Genomic DNA, 21788 nt, shown 5'->3' with positions numbered 1-21788 from the left:
TTGATTTCAGAATTCGCAGCAGCAACTAATAATTAATCTGATGCGATTCGGCTGCTATGGCAAGTAGAATGATTCAATCATAAACTTGGGTTTATCAATAAGTTCAGTTTATATAGGAAAAGGAAATCTTTTTCAATCAAAACTTCAGTTGACACATAAACCCAAGATGTAACTTTGATTATGACATGATTCAGTAACAATTCTTCGTATGAGTTCTGAAATTTATGTTTGAATTCTAAAACCTTTTATGTATATACTTGAGTTTTTTCGGTCAAATCCATTTTACATTGGAATATCACTCATTTTTACGACTAACGGATTTCAAAACTGAGAATTGATGAATAAAATGTAAAGGTAACATTTCGATCGCTCAAAAACTTTAAAGTCCCCTAACTGACAATGAGTTCATTGTAGCAGTATTTTAACATGTATAAGCAATTTAGCATATGCAACATTGACAATGATGAACAATATTTTATCCAATAGTAATGAATAAGGTTTGATTGTATTAAGTTATATCTATTTCAATTGTAATCTTATATTCCACATAAAATATTAGTTTTACCATCTCCATTAAAACAACACGGTATAAGTACAGAAATGAAATAAATTTTATTAAATTGTCCAAGTTAAATTTCATTTTATACCCATGTATTTTGATGGTGTAACTATTAATTTGCACACGGTATACGCTATAAAAACGTATTACCTTAGTAGCATTTTGTAGCGTACATACGTTTTGTAAAACAAACTTGAACTCATCTTGAAGGTAGATATCGTGCATGCTTCCGCGAGGTTCTCGCTAGATAAATACAATTTCCTAGATAACTTAGTTTTATGTTAATGATTATATGCAAGCTTTTAAAAGTTGGGATGCGAGAGATGGGCAAATTGGATTCGCCATGTGCAAGAGTAATTATTACTAGTGGCCTCTTGTGGCGCATTCTTGCGCTACACCAACAAGGATTACGTTTGGGAACCATGACATTTGAACATAAAACGAATGGTAGTCGTAGTTTTCTCCGCGAGAAAACTTGCCCTCCCGCGGCGCCCCTCCCACGGCTACCCCAATTTAATTAATTTAATGGGGTAATTTGATGGTTATGCGAGTGTCGGAAAGAAACAGAGATTGCCGTACGGACGGGCAACATTAACATATCTAAATCAAATCTAAATGTTAATAGGCGTTGCATTAACGTCTAAACAGCTTTTCAGCAAATTAATGGCGTATCTATTTCTATCTTGTTCATCTATCTTTTAGTTTATCCATATCTATAACACTAAAACCAACGCAGTTTCGAAAATTTAAATACTAATTAACCAAGGACACTCTTTAATTTACGTATCTTTCATTACGGTGATTCTTTTTAAAAATTCAATTAACCGTGTTAATTAAATCTGAACCGATGACGTTCGTTGAGAAACGTATCAGGGTCGGCTTAAAGCGACTCTGCTCTGGCATTATCTCCAATTAGCAGAAACATATTTGAATTTTTAAGGGGACTTTAAAATTAGTTTGAGTTATGCCCGCGGCGGTAACGAAAAATGTGCTCCAGTCGGCGAGAACTTCTTAATTTGCCACGATTATTCTCATTATTAGCGAAGCTATCTTGGAGATGCAGGGCTCGAGGACAATCCCCTATCCTTCCTTTTCCCAACGCAAAGTCTTTTTAGAGATTCACGGCTAACCTCCGTTCTTTCGTTAAAAATACTACAACTTGTGCGCAGTTTATGCAAATTACTCAGATTTCATCTTTGCATTTAATTCTTAGATAAAAATTCTTCCTTCTATTATTGATGAAAATTAGAATGACGAACTGAAATGTAAAATAAATCATAGATTTTTTGATAATTTTTTTCTTTGTTATTATTACTTTAAATTCACATACATCCTGCGATTGTATCAACCGAAATTACACGTTACGAAAATAAACCTTGCTTTGTTAACCTAAAATTCAACATTTTTTTAAACAATAATTATATATAACACGCACACCTGGTTTGTTAATGTACGCACATCTACGCGAAGTTCATCAACCACTAAGTAAAATGATCACAATCCCGTATATAATGATAGAGAACTCCCCTATCATTTGTCATGACTAGAGTGTGAAAAATGACGGATGAGTTTGTGACGGTGACAACGTGTAAGAGATAAAGAGCGTGGAAAGCGATGTCACCGCAAAACGGGAGCATTTCGGAAAAATAAGCTCTAATTGTTACAATGATCGCTCATTTTGATCAAAAGGCAGCGCATTTATCCCCCCAGTTTAATATTTGTCACTGTCACGGGGGGGTCGTAAAATTTGCTGTAATTTTCTAATGATACGAGAAAGTATCCAATCCCTAACTCGACTAGAAGTTATGAGGTTTTAAAGATAAGAATGTGGTCTAAGCAATAAATAAAAGTTAATTATTAATAAATAATGATTAATATTACAGTCTATACAGTGAATTTCACGTTAGATTATTGTATATTTGTCATTGAACTAAAACTAGAACTAACACTAAACCTAGAAATAGAAACATTCGAGTTTAGCCGTACGTCTCTTAAGACAACTGAACCCGAATGTTTCTAGTTCTAGATGTAGTGTTAGTTCTAATGCTAGTGTTAGTTCTTGTTGTAGCTGTTATTTAGCGTTAGATTATTGTATATATTTCATTGAACTAAAACTAGAACTAACACTAGACCTAGAACTAGAAAGTTTCGAGTTTAGCCCCTGATCAACAGTTCCGATCTGCAGGTTTATCTTCCCAGTCATTTCATAAACAATGACGTGAGAAGTTAAGATATATGTTGTTTGTTCTTGAATCCGAAAACTTAATTTCAGAATATATAGGGATGTAGCAGAAGCAGTTTCCTCATGACGTTTTTCATAACGTAGTACAAATAAGAGACACCAAAGTGGTGTTAATGATGTATGATATATGAAGAAGATCCGATTTTAGTATCATAACGCAATGATAGAACGAAATCAGAAGAGGAGCGAACCTTAATATTTTTGTAAATATCGGGACGTTACTTCACACCTGAAAGATCATAAATCATTATATACATATGAAAAGAAAGTATATTTAGAAAAAGGTTATGATAAACTTTTCATAGAAATGTTGAAACATTCCTGTTTATTTACCCTACATTTTCATTATAATCGTTCAAATACAGAAAGTCTCATATCCGTTGATTGTCCCATTCCCGTATAACGGTTCGAATACGGCAAATATGACGGAGTCTGTCACGTACGATAGCCATTCGGACAACGGTGACGATGGTGCTTCCGTATCGTGTCGCAATTGATAATATTTCAGCGTTATTTGAAACGGTTTGTTCCCGGCGAAACCAATAGGAATAAAGACCGGAAATAATAGGGTTCGTAAAGGTTTCCCGTGGCACATTCTGACAATATCCGCCCTTAATACGGCCGCTGTTAAATGGGAGTGTTTATGGTCGCGTGAAGGCGCACCGGTCACTAAGCAGAAGCTATTCCTTATTGGACGCTAATACCACGTCCTGAAGGAGTCGTAACGTCTCCAACGTCCTACCGCGTCCGGATGCCCTTCTAGGATCTCGTCCGCTGGTTCTAAGGGCTTAGATGTGCGTCTACCGCGGGAACTTTCTAAGCCCGAAGCGTATTAGAATGTCCAGAAGTGTTTACAATTATGGGGTAGCTTTCCCCAAAGAGGTACTGATTTATGGTCACTGTGTGTTTTTTTTTTCAGATGTACTTAATTATGTTTTTGTATGACCTTTACAAAAAAATTTGGCTCAATATTCTTTTTTGTATATTATTTAGATAATGATCTATAACAATTTATCCGTACTCGCAAATCAAACGTAGTCATTAACATAGAATGGCGTATAAAACGACATACAACATAACAAGTATTTCAAAAAGTGTGGAAAAATGTACAATCATCTCATATCTATCTTATTTATGATTGTTGCGACAAATTATTTTGTAATTTGTCGATATAGTCAACATGATTACCGAGTTATACATGAACATGCGACAATTAAATGTTTAAATAAAACAATTGCGTATAAGTGTTCTCTCTCCAACGTTATGTATAACAGGACATATAGGGCTTATAACATTGACGCTTGTGTAAATTTTGAAGTAAATTCGCGGAATTTTAAGGTAAGACTGCAATAGAAAAAGTGATTAAAAATATGTTGTGTTTTTGATATATTTTAGGTTAAGATACAAGCCTTTAAAATAGTTAATAATCAACCAACGATTTCAATTGTTACTTTAACTGTAAAAGGGTGTGATATTGTAAACAGTGGACTATTTGGGGGAGAAGAATTTTTGAAAGCAGGCAATATAACCAAGTGTCCAGTAAAACCGGTTAATTTATGCAGGATAGTTATAGAAAAACAAATTTCTTATATTTATTTTATTTCAGGGTTGCTATTATGTTCGCAATTTCAATTTGGATGAAACCAAATTTCCACCTCTTATTCCAGGTGGTCGTTACAAAGTTGTTATTACACTAATTGGGGATAATATAATTGTAGCACAAGCAATAATTTATGCTGAAGTTAAATACGACATTAAATAAGTTTATATTCCTACTATTATATTATCACGTTTGAAGTAATTTTTATGTGTTAACAATAAAGTATTGCAAATGTACTTCCTTATTAGGATCTCGTTGCTATAATACAAGTTTTACCATACTCATTATTAGTGGGTATTAACGAGATTGGGTATTAAAAGTTTGCCCAGTAAAAATCCATTTAAGGTTTGCATTTCGTCGATAAATTCAGATACATTATGGTTCGGGCGGAGACGATTTTCTCCTAATAAAACTCCACACCCCTTTGGAAGATAGGTTAACGAAATTTATATATGAGGTGGAGGGTAGTGCGACGGTTTCTGTTAGAACCGGTACGACCCCCTAGAATAAATATAAAATTAATTAAATGAAACCGCAATACCGGGGCAATAATTTAGAATATAAAGCCGGCCGCTCACGTCCTCTAACGTTCAGCTTCAGTCGCTTTTTGCTTAAAGCTCCACCCCGGAGCTACTCCTGCGAGCATCTGCAGCATTGTCCCAAACGTTCCGCGCTTAAATTACGCGTTTTTACGGGGCCTTAGGTTTGTTTAATAATACGAGACGCGAACGAGTCCGTGTTTTGGGGTGCGAATAATAATTGGAATTGGTCGGATCGCTTAATCCCCGGCACCGAAAACGCCTTCGTGAAGAATGGAGGATTTGCGATGCAGAGGATAGCCGGCGTCACAAATCACTTTTACTGCTGCCGGTGGCCGGTGACCGCTGGAGCCGCCCCCGGGTCTCACTAATGCCCCGGGGCCGGCGAATGTCTCAGATTCTGAACGTGGCGAAATTTAATTACGGCCAGGATAATGCGTCGACCGCCCCGCTCCTTCCACGTACTGGATTTCGGACCTCTGCAATGAATCACGTACGTGTAATCCGGCAATTTTCAATTTTCAGACGCCCGTTCTACGACCATTAAACGTTATCGATATTGAAAGGAGCGCATTAGGATTTTGCTAAAGGAATATTATTGTATGATTTGTTACTCCAATTCAGGTAAACTTCGACAATAATACGATTTTATACCTGTGATTTATAAATAATTATTCACTACATTTACTACTTTTACATTTAGTTCAATACAAATACACAACAATTTAGCACTAAATAACAACTAAATCTAGTTTAGCCGTGCGTCTGAAGAAATTAACATAATTACACTTATTTTACGAACACATAAAAAAAATGTCATGTTTTCATGTTAAAATATAATGATACATTCTTAAAGTCTCTGATGATGTCGTAAGCAGAAACCGGTTAGACAATAACTAAAAGGACCAGAAAAAGTATTCTTTTTATTCAAATTTACGTTACATTTTTCCATTTCTATCTTTATTTTAGAAAAACACTTACACTTGTTTCACTAACAAGTCCATTTTTGTGTACACGACTGCAGAAAATTGTCTCTCTTTGGGAACTCTGGCCATGTTGGCATATTATGTACATTGACAAATTCTTTACAAGTTATGATCTTTTGAAGGATTTAGCAAAACATTCGTGATTGTAGCACCATCAGAGCAAATCGAACAAACACGTGTTCTCTCATTTCGTCAAAGGTAGGTACTAAAAAAGAAAAATAGGGGTTTGAACCCTAAGTAGCTAATTATAGGTCAGATGGCATAGTGCTGTGTGTAAAGTGGAACGACAGTTTAGTTGTCACAGTTGCAAGTAATTATTTCACGGTTACGCCTCTACTAAAAACAACTAGGCGTATAAAATCAGAAAAGAATAGGAAGTTGTACAACCCATTACATTTAGGTAATACAACATGGGGATGAGTGGTGTTGACCTGGCCGATCTTCTATGTACTAGCTACTGACCCAGGCTGAGATCAAGCAAATGGTGGTGCACAATCTCTTTTCATAAGCCTTGAATTTAGCTGTTTTAGCAGCATTTCTATTCTATCAACACCTGAATTCCGAAAAGAACGTTCCACACTTAGAATTTTGAAGAAATGTTGCAATAACTCTGCTGAAAGTTGGGTCAACAGAGCGGAAAAGAAAAGGTCATCTGCACCAGTACAAATGGATATCGGATTTGATGGTATAAATCACATACCTGTTCGCCATTCAAGGACGATTTGTTGTTTGTCTGAAGAATGCTAGATTGCAATGTACAGGGTGGCCAAATAAGCTTGCAAAGTACAGTATCTCGGAAAATACTCATGTAGAAACTTGCCTTAGAAATTTAATAACAAAAGTGACTAACATAAGAGAAAATCCTGTAAATTATTTTCAGGTTTCTAGGATGGCCGCTAGGGGTCGTAAACACCAGAAATACCCTCTAATAACAACATACAAAATTACAATCACTACAAATAAGGTAGGATTTGTAGTCCGAGAAAAGCTGTTTTCAACGTCATTAAACTCCGTTCAGCTATTTTGAAATTATCGGCATTTGTTTACATTTTCGAACACCCCCAACACTTTATTTTTAGTGATAGGGCAAAAAGTGTTTTAACAAAAAAAACTATAATTTATCTAAACTTTAACCCTTTGTGTCCAGACGGTACTTTAAAGTACCTGTAACTTTAAACACTCATTTTAAACTGTAGTTATCCTTCGGCGCATTTAGAGCTGTCTGTACTTTCTACTATACAAGTGTATACAAGAAATAATCTGTATAAAAAACGTCGCAATCCGCACTGTAGGATTTTTAGGTACACTTTAAACTTATTCATCCAGATGTGAGGTTAGAAGTTTAGTGAAAAGTGGTGCTGTTGAATTTTGTTGTTCAAGAAGGTATTTCTTTGATAAATGGTTATTAGGTGTGATTATTACAGATCATTTTAAAAAGAAAACATTGAGCTTAAATTTAAAATAAGTCTCATTCCTTAATTGCAATAAACATGGTTTCTAAGAATTTTTAAATTAGCATCTTTTTTAACTCTTTTAAATGTAAGTGTTGTTTCAACATTTTTTTTCTTAATATTTTTCCAATCCAACCCAACAATTATTATACATCATTTTAAAGAGAAAGCTTTGAGCTTTAATTTAAAATAAGTTTCATTCCTTAATTTCAATAAATACGGCTTATAGGAATTTTTAAATTAGCATATTTTTAACATTTTTAGGTTTTTCGAAAATGTAAGTTTTGTTTCAAAATTTTTTTTCTCTATATTTTTCCGATCCAACCCAACAATTATTATACATCATTTTAAAGAGAAAGCTTTGAGCTTTAATTTAAAATAAGTTTCATTCCTTAATTTCAATAAATACGGCTTACAGGAATTTTTAAAATAGCATCTTTTTTGACACTCTTAGGTTATACGAAAATGTAAGTTTTATTTAAATTTTTTTTTTCTCTATATTTTTCCAATCCAACCCAACAATTATTATACATCATTTTAAAGAGAAAACTTTGAGCTTTAATTTAAAATAAGTTTCATTCCTTAACTTCAATAAATACGGTTTCCAGGAATTTTTAAAATAGCATCTTTTTTGACACTCTTAGGTTATACGAAAATGTAAGTTTTATTTCAACTTTTTTTTTCTCTATATTTTTCCAATCCAACCCAACAATTATTATACATCATTTTAAAGAGAAAGCTTTGAGCTTTAATTTAAAGTAAGTTTCGTTCCTTAATTTCAATAAATACGGCTTACAGGAATTTTTAAATTAGCATCTTTTTAACATTTTTAGGTTACTCGAAAATGTAAGTTTTGTTTAAAAATTTTTTTTCTCTGTATTTTTCCAATCCAACCCAACAATTGTTATACATCATTTTAAAGAGAAAACTTTGAGCTTTAATTTAAAATAAGTTTCATTCCTTAACTTCAATAAGTACGGTTTCCAGGAATTTTTAAAATAGCATCTTTTTTAACATTTTTAGGTTATTCGAAAATGTAAGTTTTGTTTCAAAATTTCTTTTCTCTATATTTTTCCAATCCAACCCAACAATTATTATACATCATTTTAAAGAGAAAACTTTGAGCTTTAATTTAAAATAAGATTCATTCCTTAACTTCAATAAATACGGTTTCCAGGAATTTTTAAAATAGCATCTTTTTTGACACTCTTAGGTTATACGAAAATGTAAGTTTTATTTCAATTTTCTTTTTCTCTATCTTTTTCCAATCCAACCCAACAATTATTATACATCATTTTAAAGAGAAAGCTTTGAGCTTTAATTTAAAATAAGTTTCATTCCTTAACTTCAATAAATACGGCTTCCAGGAATTTTTAAAATAGCATCTTTTTTGACACTCTTAGGTTATACGAAAATGTAAGTTTTATTTCAACTTTTTTTTTTTCTATATTTTTCCAACCCAACAATTATTATATCATTTTAAAGAGAAAGCTTTGAGCTTTAATTTGAAATAAGTTTCATTCCTTAATTTCAATAAATACGGCTTCCAGGAATTTGTAAATTAGCATCTTTTTTGGCACTCTTAGGTTATACGAAAATGTAAGTTTTGTTTCAACATGTTTTTTGTCAATATTTTTCCAATCCAACCCAACAATTATTATACATCATTTTAAAAAGAAAGCTTTGAGCTTTAATTTAGAATAAGTCTCATTCTTTAATTTCAATAAATACGGCTTCCAGGAATTTTTAAATTAGCATCTTTTTTGACACTTTTAGGTTATACGAAAATGTTAGTTTTAACTCAATACTCTTTTTCTCAATATTTTTTTAATTCAACCCATCGATTGTTATACATCGATTTAAACAGAAAACTTCAAGCTTCAATTTAAAATAAGTTTTATTTCTTAATTTCAATAAACACGGTTTCCAGGAATTTTTGAATTAGCATCTTTTTTGACACTTAGACTGCTATAGCACTTAGACTATGCGAAAATAGGGACATTGCATATTTTGCTGAAATTTTATTCCAAAGGCCTTTACTGAGTGTATTTTGATAGCGTTTTAATTCTGTCTGATTCTGTCACAAAGTTTCAAAATGTTTGACTTCTTGGGACACAAAGGGTTAAAATGCATATACTTCTTTGTTATGCTAACACAATAGAATTCCGAGAAAAACCACATTTTTAAATTCAAGATGGCGGTTGCGCCCCCTAGTTGTTATCTTAGAAACATAAAAATAATTTCCAGAATTTTCTCTTAGCCACTTTAGTCGTTAAATTTTTTACCGCAAGTCTTTACAAGGAGTAGTTAGTATGTTGCATGCTTATTTGGCCACCTTGTACAAAATGCGAAAAGCGGCTCCATAAAAGTTATCGTTTTATACAATAACAATTAAAAAGCTAGATTCTATTTAGTTTTACATTAATAGCAGTGGTTATAAATGTTAACTTTTGCATTTTCTGATGTAAGATTCAAAAATAAAAAATAATTAAAAATAAGTTGGTGTTCTTGTTGCTCTTATATACACAAAACCTATTTATATTACAATATTCTAGGCAACAAAGGAGGCTAATAACAAATAAAACACTTTTGTAATATGAACCACTTTTATAAAGTATAACACCATACGACCTTTAAAATGTTAAGACTGTGGTTGTTTTTGTTCAATAAAAATATACAACAATCTAGCGCTGACTAACAATTAAAACTAGAACTAACATCCATGATTTATACATCGAATTGACAACTAGGGGAATAATACCCCGAGCATATCTATCAACATAGAATGGAGCAAATTGAGGAATAACGATGACCGTTATATCGAGATTTTACTGTACCTACTTCATGAAACACCCACTATATTAACATAAATTGATTGCAAATTTCAATTCAATTAATTTATCAATAGAATAATAACCACTAAAACATTAATCATTTCAAATCGTAATTAAAAGTTATTAACCAACAAAGCATCTCGAACAATCACTTCTTGATAATTTGATAACCCAGCAAAACATACGCAACGGCTGCGTTTCCTTGTCCGGAAGGATCGCAGAATCCTGTACTTGACAGACAGGGAGCAAATTTCCTCGGTAGTCGACCGGCTCGTCAAAAGGGCCGTATCTGCTCCTGCCAGCTATTCAGTGTTCTTCGGGCCCGTGTCCGTTCTAACTAAGAGCTAATTAGGTTAAGAAAGGACGGGATATCGCACTTCTTACGGTCGCGTCAGTCAAAGGAAAATAAGGCAGCACAAAAGACCCGCTCGAACGATGAAAAGGAATTAATTAAAGGCTCTATATCGGCGACTTGAAGATCATCCCTTTCAAGAATGCATCCGACATTATCAATACACTTTTTTTAAAATGTTTGTGTTGAATTTTAAAATTTACGTTTGTGTGTAAACTATTCATTTTAGTTTAATATAAGTCTAATATTAGATTCTGGTTCCATTTGCACAGTAAGATTAGCCCTAGGGTTCGTCTAATCCATTTAGCTTGTCAACGGCCGTCATGTAGCACAAGTGCTCGAGGCGATTCGGAGCCTGGTCCTGCATCTAAAATGCCGCCGTGACGTCACAAAGGATGCCAGCTCTCCTTTGTACATCTTGCCGTGAAAGACAGCGGACCCTATTGTCAACGAGGATGTCAACCATTGTACCGAGACCGCAATTAATTAGGCCGTCAAATGTTTCTGACTGGCACCCACATCAACAAACCGAAAACGATTAAAATTTTAAAAATAACCCTTTGAATTCAAAATTTATTTTTAACCGCAATTTTAAATATGTCCTGAAGTCCTTTATACATCCTATTACCTTCTCCAAATGATGTGTAGTAGAGGGGGTTGCTACAGCCCGATGTGATGTATACGCCTTGTCGAGGGATGAAAATACAAGACCGTGTGGCCTAATGGACAAGGCGTCGGACTTCGGATCCGAAGATTGCAGGTTCGAGTCCTGTCACGGTCGATTCTTTTTTTTAAACGTCCGTTTTTTTTTAATTTTAAAAATTCATGATTAATAATTTTGAAAAGACTATAGATAATCCTTTTTGGGGTATTAAGCAGTGTGCTTTTCGGCTCTGGGTAATTGTAATTAATTTTGGACAAAAGCTAAGGGTGGTGGAATGGGGCGAACGTGGGCAAGCGGACGAGTCGGCTATTTAGCATGGGCGACGCCTTATTTATGGCTGTTTGGCCCACCTGCTACAGTACCGTCTATCATGGCCGGCTTTCGGGCTACTCGAGATATCGGGATACAGATATAATTGCAGGCAACACATTGTCCTTATAGAAGGATTGCATGCAGTTATTTACTAATGGGGCAGTTAGCTCCATAAAATCCAAGCCGGCCGTACCCGTTTCCAACATTATTGTACGCCGTTATTTATCGGCCTCGTATTAATTGGTACTCTTGGCAAATTGCAAATTCTCCTGGCAAGAACGAAAGGTTCTTTAGATAAAAAGCTTCACCTTAAAAAGCATGCCCTAAATTTGTTCTTGAATTATGTCACACTGAACTATAGCAAAATCATCTACTAAAATAAAGTGCCCTCTTTGCAATTATACAAATTAAAAAAAAAAACTTTACATCTGATACATTTATTTTGTTTATTAATCCTAAATGGTTGTTTTTGTGGAATGATATTTTTGTATTCAGGAAAATGGTATTTGAGTAACTGAATAAGCCTTTGTTGCGAACTCCAAGTAAGTTGTTTTGTAATCACCCTCTCTTTCAGCCTCAAATATATTATTATACATTAAATCCTCTTACCTGAAGCATAGAGAAAACTCCTTACCTGGAGCATATGGCCTCGACAAACATCGTCCATCGCCCTCGCTTCGGTGCCATCAGCTTTACTTTCATCATAGTCCTCCTCCATGTTGTTCTGGACCTTCGTCTTCTCCAGCTGCCCTATTTTGCGACATTGTAGTGCTCGATTCTTAGTATGGTCCAACCAACTTCCATGCTTCCAACTGCGTTTCCTTATCTCTAGTTTCACATCCTGATGCTTCGCCTATTTTAGGAGATCTCAATTTGGTACAAAATTTGGTCATTTTATTAGTGATATCTTTCTGAAACATTGTATTATGAATACTTGTATCTTACTTTCTGTATCTGATTGGGTTATCTTCCATATTTCGCTTATATACAATAAGGCAGATTTCAAGTTGGTGTTTAATATGCGAAACTGGGTTTCCTAGATAGTTGGGAGGAGTTCCATGTGCCCTTTAACATTCCAAACATTTGTTTGCCTTTCTTTATTCTTTGCGCCACGTCCACCTCTGTTCTTCCGTCTTTTGTTATCATACTGACTGATTGCTGATGTTTTCTTTGTATTTATCTCTAGCCCTACCAGCTTCCATCATTCGTTTATTTTATTTAGTTTTGTTTATATGTATTCTTGCATATGAGTCAGACGGCTTACATTTCGTCAGCGTACGAATCATCGTCAGCGTCTAAATCATTTAGTTTGTTTAGGAAGTTATTTCGGTGCTATCTTCGAAGATTTCGAACGAAAATCGTTCTTCTTCAGGCACGACTATGGGAACAAAAGAATAAATATAAAGAGATATAAGATAAACAGATAGAAACATTGCAATAAGGTTCAAAGAACATTTAGCTAAAGACTCATCTGCCGTCTATAAACATATTCATAACTAAAAACATAAAACCACATTAGAAAATTTAGAACTTTTAAAGAACATAAAAAAGTCAAAAGAAGACCTATATGAGGAGATGTTCATCCATTTTCACAATAATAATGACTCATTACTTAATGATCTTACCAATATCAACAACTACAGAAATTTTTTAAATTTATATAGATTCAAATTTAAATTAAATTACTTCTTCTCCCACTTGTTTTCCCTCACTCTTTCACCTTTATCATCTGGCGAACGTTCCTTATGACCTTCAGTCCAATTTCACCCCTCATCATGGTGACTCAAGTTACTTAATTTTAAAGGAAATTTTAACGTGTTAATTATAAGTTTTAAAAATTACTTTTTTTGTATATTTAGTTATTATAGTTCTTTCTCTACAGGTTTGGTAATTTATTTTGTCGTTAATTTTTAACATTTATTTTTAAAAACTTTGAAAAACGAGATTTACGATGAATGAAGAAATGCCATTTTTTTGGATTTTTCAATTTACTCGAGGTGGATTCGTTCGCAGGGATTCTTTTCAATTTTTCATATTTTACCCTTCAGGCTTTTTACTTTTGAATTTGTCGTAACGGAATCTTTTTGAAGAAATTCTCTCCGATATACTTGAAACCATACTCTCTTCATTCTCGATGCTCTTACACCGACGGTAATTATATATATTTTTTATCTGTGTTTTTGTTATATCTGAATGTTCTTTTGTTCCCATAGACGTGCCTGAAGAAGAACGATTTTCGTTCGAAATCTTCGAAGATAGCACCGAAATAAAATATTTTCGTTTATACGACTTTTAATTTTTTAAAAACTAATCACGACGAGCCTGGAACTAACAATTTTTATACATTGAAAGTGTTCTTGCAAAAAGAAAGTTTGGAAGAGGGAAAAGAGACAAAAGGTATAAGCCAGCTGAGAAGAACGTATAATAGAAGCATTCCTTGTCCATCAAAGAAGAGAGTTTAGAGGTATTTATCTTAAAGGTAAAAACCATAACATAACTAAATTTAAGCTAACATTAATTAAATTTAAAAATGTGTTATTTTTGAGGGGATGACTGGTCAAGTAACAAAGATAGGGTATCTTACCTAATTTGATCAAATTGGATAATTGCATACTGAATAGGCTTCCAAATTTTAAGATATATGACATGATGAGGATCCTACAAACCTAAATATTTTTCCTGGAACACAACTTCCAGTTTCAACTGAAATAAATTTACGAAACATTGACGGTCAGGATCTACACCAATCAAGTGATGATGATTTCTTGTTCAAACGACGAAATTCGTCTTTTAGTCTTGAGGACAAGAGTTGTCAAATCAGAAGAATCATCACGTAAGACTAAAGAGTAGATACATGCAAGTAGCAAGAAGTAGAACATACTGGGAATATAAAAGAGATAATGAAAATGTGACAATATATTATGTTCTATTTTCATCTTGCAGACAATAGAGTACATGCGAGGAGATGCACTGGGTTGATGAAGCCATAATACTATGCTTTAGACACCATGGATGTAAACAATTTATGCATGGCAAACCTATCCGATATGGACAACTTCAAGAGGCAACGCATCACACAATGAAAGTATAGATATTTGTTTTGATCGTATAAACCACTGCGTTATATCTCAAGATAGGCGACTAGATGCATCCATTGTCATCGGAATACCACCACACGAAGTGCTTTCTTTTAGCATCATACACAAACTAATAATTAATTAATTAATTTGTAATTTTCTTTGCAAACTCTATTTATCTTGATTATTGAAAACCACAATTGATGCTCAATTGTTTTTTTTAACATACCAGATAATAGAATATTAAGCGTGGAGCAATTTTCCTTTCATACCTTTTTGTCATATCACCAACAATAGTCTAACAACTAAAATCAAACACACTGTAAATAACTCAAAAACTAACTTCTTAGAGCATCTACTCATAATATAAAATTTGTATGGCCATATCGGGTTTAAATATACAGACTTATATCTGATTTCGTCTATATTATAGAACATTGAGTCAAACACGTAGTTCAAAAATGATTTTAAAACATCATAAATCTGCGCTCAGTATAAAAACAAATGTGTTTCGATATGTTTACAGCACAGCATTATTAATAATTTTATTTAATCTCAGCTGTTACTAAAAATTAGTATATACACGTTTGCTCATAACTTATATACAACGTAGTTTTTGATTTATCGCTTAATATTGTTTTCGAAAATGTCCATTCAAGCTCACCAAAGTTTAGTTTTTGAAAATTTGTCCACAAGATACAATTTTTTGAATGACACGTTCAATAACACTCTCTTAAACCCTTTAAATTCATGTCTCGTTCAAGAATAACTACTATGTAAAACGGCGAAATTCCTCGATACCATTATAGCAAACCCGTATAATTTAAATGGATTTGCATACAAACGTATTCAAGAAATAGTTCTTAGAAGAAAGTGTTGTTTATAAAAGGGATTTTCCAAAACGTACCTGGGATAATATTTGAAAAAAAATATTTGACTGTTGCTTATCATTTTGCGTAATCATAGTTTTGTAAAATTTTTGAAATGCCTTAAAAAATACTTCTAAACATGAATGGATCAATGTACGCGGGTTTACGTAACATGCAGTCAATTAAACTGTTTGCCGCAATGTATCGTAGCAATTATAGAACATAATTCGGGCTAAATACTTCGGAACTTTAAAGCTCGATAAAACTTAACAACGGCATGTTGCACAGTTAGCTCCCGTCCGTACTGTTATGGGCAACGTTTCTCGGTACATCACCGTCGTACCTCTTTTTTCTCGCGCGGCGTTTCTCGCCGAACGCAATTACGGAATTAGCGAGAGCGTAATAATTACAAAAGAATACATAACAGTACGTCTAAGCGCCCGTTCCAACACTCGCGGATATTGCGTCTGTGCCGCGTTACTTGATAAAATTATAACCTTCTTAACATAAAACATTTAAATTAGACGTAACGGTTATTGTTTTAAGTCCAAATGACTTTTATTTCCGTAAACAAGTGTCACATTAAATAATTAAAATGTAATTATAACAGTAACAAAATTATATTTTAATGTTACAAATAGTTTGTCTTATCCCTAAATTGTTTGACATTTAGGGATTTAGGTCATCGGAGAGAGCAATTCTAATTAGCAGATAAACGGAAACCGAATCAACCGCTGAATAATCTACGTTCGGTCGTAATAAGCTGCTCGTAAAATCTATCAACGTCACCCTCATAATCATCTAAGTCATTACGTATTGAACGACGACGACTACGACGACGACAACAATATGTCGCTGAGAGGTGGAGTAGTGCGGAGCGGAGCGGTCGGCAAGTGCACGACTTGATTAAATTAAATATGGCATGACTCGGGGCGTACGCTGGCTGCAAACTACGGGGAACATGACGTGACACAAGATCTAATTAGAAAATAATTGACAGCCATTGTCTGGAGAGCTGTGACCGGACCGGCCCGTCCACTATCTCCACTTGAGATACGGCATGTAATGAACCTGAATGGTAACTCGGTAAATATGGCCCGGCCATACCCCGAACCGTTCTACTACCGATGCCGCCTCCTATCCTGTTCGGGTCATACTCCAACTACCATCCACAGTCTACACCCTTCTGAACCTAACTCGGTTAATGTACTCAATATACATCGTTTGTACACTCGTGCCAACTCATAACTGGTGTTAACAGCTACTATGGTGACGTTGGCTTATTAATAAAGTAAACTTAGATGGAAATTGACAAGGGATGGACATGAAAAATAAATAAAATATTTGCTTATCCTTTGACTTAAAACTTTATAATCTTAATTCTGAAAGATAATCTTAAGATTAAGAATACAATCTTTCGATTTATAATAGTAGTAGCAATGACTTACACTTCCTTTTGACGCATACACTAATGGTTATGATAACTTAAAACTGACTTAAATATAATCTGTTATGTTCTATTAATTCCCGTATGATTCAGTTGCGACCCATATGGTGTTGGAACGCTCTTAACGCATAAGACAACTCGGTTACACAGGAGAACGTGCATTAAACGACCGTATAAATATTTGCTCGGTTCCGTCCGCGTATTTACGACAGTGGACAAGCAGTAGCCAGTAGGAACCGGGGGAAACCCGTACGGGCAGCACGTACTAAGCCCGGTGAGTACGTACTTACCATTGATCTACGCATCCCAGAGGACCGTAGAAATTATGGCGCGCATGAACATGTAATAACATTTTAACCATTATTCAAAATTCTGGTCCGAGTTACTAACTAAAGTTAATAAATTGTTGTTTACCTCACAACATAATTACTATATAGTTCTATTTATCCATAAAGGAACATTAATTTTCTTAATATAATATTTAACTATATGTTTTATAAAAAACAACATTTTATATTATTTTATATTAATAGGAATACAGTAAAACCTCGATATGACGGAGTTCGTTAGAAAGGACTTCGGATATAACGGACAAAATATCTTTATATTTAAATACAGGTGATTTATTAGCTCACCATTAAACTTTGACATATGATAGCTTATCCAATTACCAAAAAAAATGTTAATGAACATATCACCTATATCAATTATTTACGAAATTATAACACTTTAAAGTTTTAATTTTTATATCATAATTAACTGCAACATTTTTTTTAAAACACATAAATATTACAAACATTGTTCAACATAACCTCCTTCTGCTAGAATAGAGAAATAAAAATAATTATATTTATTAGAGAAAGAGTTCTTCAGCCGAATTAAAATCTCTGGTTGATTTCTTATTTCAGTAGCAACCATTTGTATTCTGTTTGATAACTGATCTCGTGTGTTAATTTCCACTTGATACATAATTTGTTTCATGTGACCCCATAAGTAGAAATCCAATGGATTAAGGTCGGGGGATCTAGATGGCCAAGAAAATGGACCATTATTACTAATCCAGTTGTTTGGAAAATATTGGTCGACAACTACTCTTCCGCGATGAGGTGGGGCACCATCGTGCTGGTGCCACATATTTTGAATTACATTAAGAGGTACATCTTCAAGTAAATCAAAAAGAGTATTGTTCAAAAAAAATCTGTAATTTACAGCGTTCAAATTTCCATCAAGTACATCCAAACCTAGCAAATTGTTGTTAAATATTCCACACCAAACGTCGATGCTAAAACGTTGTTGAAATTTCCTTGGTCTAATCGCATGCGAATTTTGCAACGCCCAGATGTGTTCATTATGGTAATTATTTATAACATCTCGTGTAAAACATGATTCATCTGTCCAGAGAACATTTGAAATTAAGTCATTATTTTGGACATGTTGCTGCAATAACCATTCACAAAATGCTAACCGCTGCTGATTATCTCCTAGCTGTAGAGCTTGAACATTCTGTTTACGGTACGGATGAAGGACTTTGCGGTTCAATACGCGCCATGAAAAATTTTGACTCAGATGTATGTTGTGTGTTATTCTTCGAATGCTGATGGAAGGATTATCAATGACAGAATTAATTACAGCTTCTTCGTCCTCTACATTAACTACATGCGGTCGAATAGCTTTTGCTGGTGCAGGATTATCTGTTTCTCGAAGTCTTCTGAAAGAATCGTTAAAAACTGAATAACATGGCAAATGACGCTGTGGAAATCTTTCTTGATATTCTCGTATTGATTGTTGAGCATTTCCATTGCAAAAACTACACAAGAAAATTATTTCAGCATACTCTTCAGTGCTATAAGCGTACATTTTGAGTTTCTTCTTGTATGTAATAATTAACCTTACAGCAAACTGACATATTACAATGACAACTTTGTTTTTGTTGAATGTTTGATTTTACTGACTATTAATAAATTCACTGCAGAAAACTTTAAAGTGTTATAATTTCGTAAATAATTGAAATAGGACATCTTTTCATTAACATTATTTTGGTAATTGGATTAGCAACTTTGTTATAGCTATCATATGTCAAAGTTTGATGGTGAGCTAATAAATCACCCTGTATAACTCGGGTATTCCCCGAGTCTATACGATGTATAAATCAAGGATGGTAGTTAGATTGTTGTATATTTTTATTGAACTAAATGTAGACTAACACTAGACCCACTCTACGACTAATAATTTTTCATAAAACGTACTTTTGGGTATAACGGACACTCCTTTCCCCGTATTAGTCCGTTATATCAAGGTTTTACTGTACTAAAAAAAATACATATATAAAGTATGCAGTTCTGGTATTTCTGTAGAGATGGCGCTAGAGGTACTTTCTGAACGTTTTGAAACGTGAGAGTTTCTCTGTCAGTGTGGTCGGAACCGAACCTGTCCCTTCACCAGGAGAACAGAAAGTTATAGAATGTCTGCAGGAACTACGTACGAGGTACGTACTAGAAACAGCATTCCGACCAATGAAATTGAGGATTTCAAGTGATGTTCTTCCCCTTCTTTAATTCATTGCCGGTATTTATTGCCACTCTTTGTACCAGTATAAATATTACATCATCATATCTTTGATCCTGGTTTGCAAGAATATCGAAAATGGATAAAATATAATATCAGAAACTAATCTACAAGCTCGGCTTGAAAAGAAAATTTATTTGCATTTAATGATTTATTTGCTGTTTTTTTTACTAATCCTCGTTAGTTAATATCCGTACAAAACTGGCCGGGTTTTCTTGCCAAAGCGGAGACGGCCGAACACTTTGTCTTATGCAATTCGCGACCGATTTTCTAATTGAGATTAATCACGTCTGTTTAAATTGGGCGCCTAATTAATTTGCGTGTTGTAGCAATTTTGGTGTCTTACGGCGGATTATTTATTGCGGAAATTCTGTGAAAATGCCAAGAATTTGTAGATTAAAATTATATGTGAAAGTATATAGGCCTTCTAATACAATCATCAGCATGATAATTTCTATTGCTATTTTATTAATAACACCGGTGTCGTATTGAAATAACAGGTGAACAACTCGTTAATATTTACTAACGAATGGTGGTACGCGTTTGAAACATAGATTAAGCACCAACAGTCAATCAGCTTAACTGAAAACGTGAATGCGGCAGCTAAACTGGTTCGCATTCGCGGTAATTAAACAATTTGTCTCGCAATTTGCGAGCAATTCTCCCGCTAAGATGCAAAGTAATGACGAATGTCGAGTCGCGCTCCGGGCACTAAATCTAAGCACGCGCGCCTCGACTCGTACCTCTCTCTACGAGTGTTAACCACGGTTTAATTAGAGATTTCAACTGAACTCGCCTCGTTGGAAGTTGGCAATCATTATAAGTTAGCGTGGGACGCTGATTTATAATATCTCATTTTATTTCTAGTCGGCCGCCATAGACGTCCTACACGTTATAAATCACCAAGTCACCAATATTTTTTTTATTTCGTATCGTTCCTTAAGTAAATACTTGTGAGATACCTTCTTTATGATTCAACATGTCTGGAATAGCTGAACAATTTGAAATTTTTTCACACTATCATAAAAATTTAAATAAACGAATTAATCAAAATGATACTCTACTTAGCTTTACGACCGCTTTTGACGTCTTCAATGTTTTCTCGTTAAATTTTCTCTAGGTATTCACGATATGTTGGATTTAATCTTTGTGTAGCACTAATTAACCAAACAGATTAAGACATTGCAACTCTCCTTTCTAAGCTGATAATTCCACCTAATTATATCTAAGATTTGCTCGTGAAGAGATTAACACGATAGTAGATCAGTTGCGTGTATGTGACGCTTAATCAATCCACATTCTTATTGTTTCGTTATTTTTACAATTTCAAATTTAGAAATTGATTACATATGGGAATTGAATATATCAAAGGCACTCATTCTATATACTACTTTTCTATCCCACACACTTTGTCAAGATTATGAGATTCTCTTGGTTAAGCCATTTTACTTTCTGTTATGCGGTCTTTCGTTCTTACTTGGATAAGGCTGGATAAGGCTTCGGAATGTTGTCCACGGAGTGTGCAAAATGATTCCCTTAAACTTGTTTAAGGTTTACAATTTTCTGAAGTGGAACGTTTTGTAATAATTCTTATATATATGTGGTTTTGTAATAAATTTAGATAATTCTCGGACATTGCACGACATTAAATAACGAATTGTACCTATATGATCGTCCTTATCTACTTGTATAAAGATTTTATTTTTATTAAAAGTACCCATGGTGAACAGTTTCGATTATACTTAATTCTATCTTTGGCGAGTTCACCTGAAATATCACAAAAGCGCAAATTGTATGGACACTTTTATGTCTTTGACGCCAACACGATTTGATATAGTTCGTATTGTTCAGGAATAATTAAAAATTATTATTTTTTTATAAACAGAGGAATAATTATTGCTCTGTTTATCGGAAATATTATTATTTCATTAAAAAATAATAATACATGAATTATACTTATTTTGTTAAATTTAATATCACAAATAATTCCTTAAATATTGAGTTTTAAGACATTCTTTGACTCGTGTAATTTGCATCGAGGACGCCGATGTCTGCAGGTAGAACATGCGTTGTTGTCAGTGGAGAAATCTTTTTCGATTAGTGGCTCGGAACGGCACGAAAGAATTGATGTCATGATGATAACTGATAAGTTATTAGTGATCTCGGAGATTCGTTCAAGTAAATAATAATGTTCCGAAAATTTTTTAATTTACATTCTATCTTTTGCGAATCAAATCCGAATGTCATAAAACGAAATATAATTTGTAACGAAGTTTCACGTCAGATGTCCT

General features: G+C 33.9%; 1 non-coding gene across 1 annotated transcript; it reads left to right on the top strand.

Moving 5' to 3' along the window:
• The first annotated feature begins 11271 nt into the window (after positions 1-11271).
• On the top strand, positions 11272-11344 carry TRNAR-UCG (transfer RNA arginine (anticodon UCG)). The gene has a single exon. It is a non-coding gene; the product is annotated as a tRNA-Arg (tRNA).
• The last annotated feature ends 10444 nt before the right edge of the window (positions 11345-21788 follow it).

Source organism: Onthophagus taurus, chromosome 2, assembly GCF_036711975.1.
Source record: "Onthophagus taurus isolate NC chromosome 2, IU_Otau_3.0, whole genome shotgun sequence".
Lineage (NCBI taxonomy): Eukaryota > Metazoa > Arthropoda > Insecta > Coleoptera > Scarabaeidae > Onthophagus > Onthophagus taurus.
The sequence above is the reverse complement of the archived record's forward strand: the minus strand, read 5'-3'. Positions and strand labels throughout refer to the sequence as shown.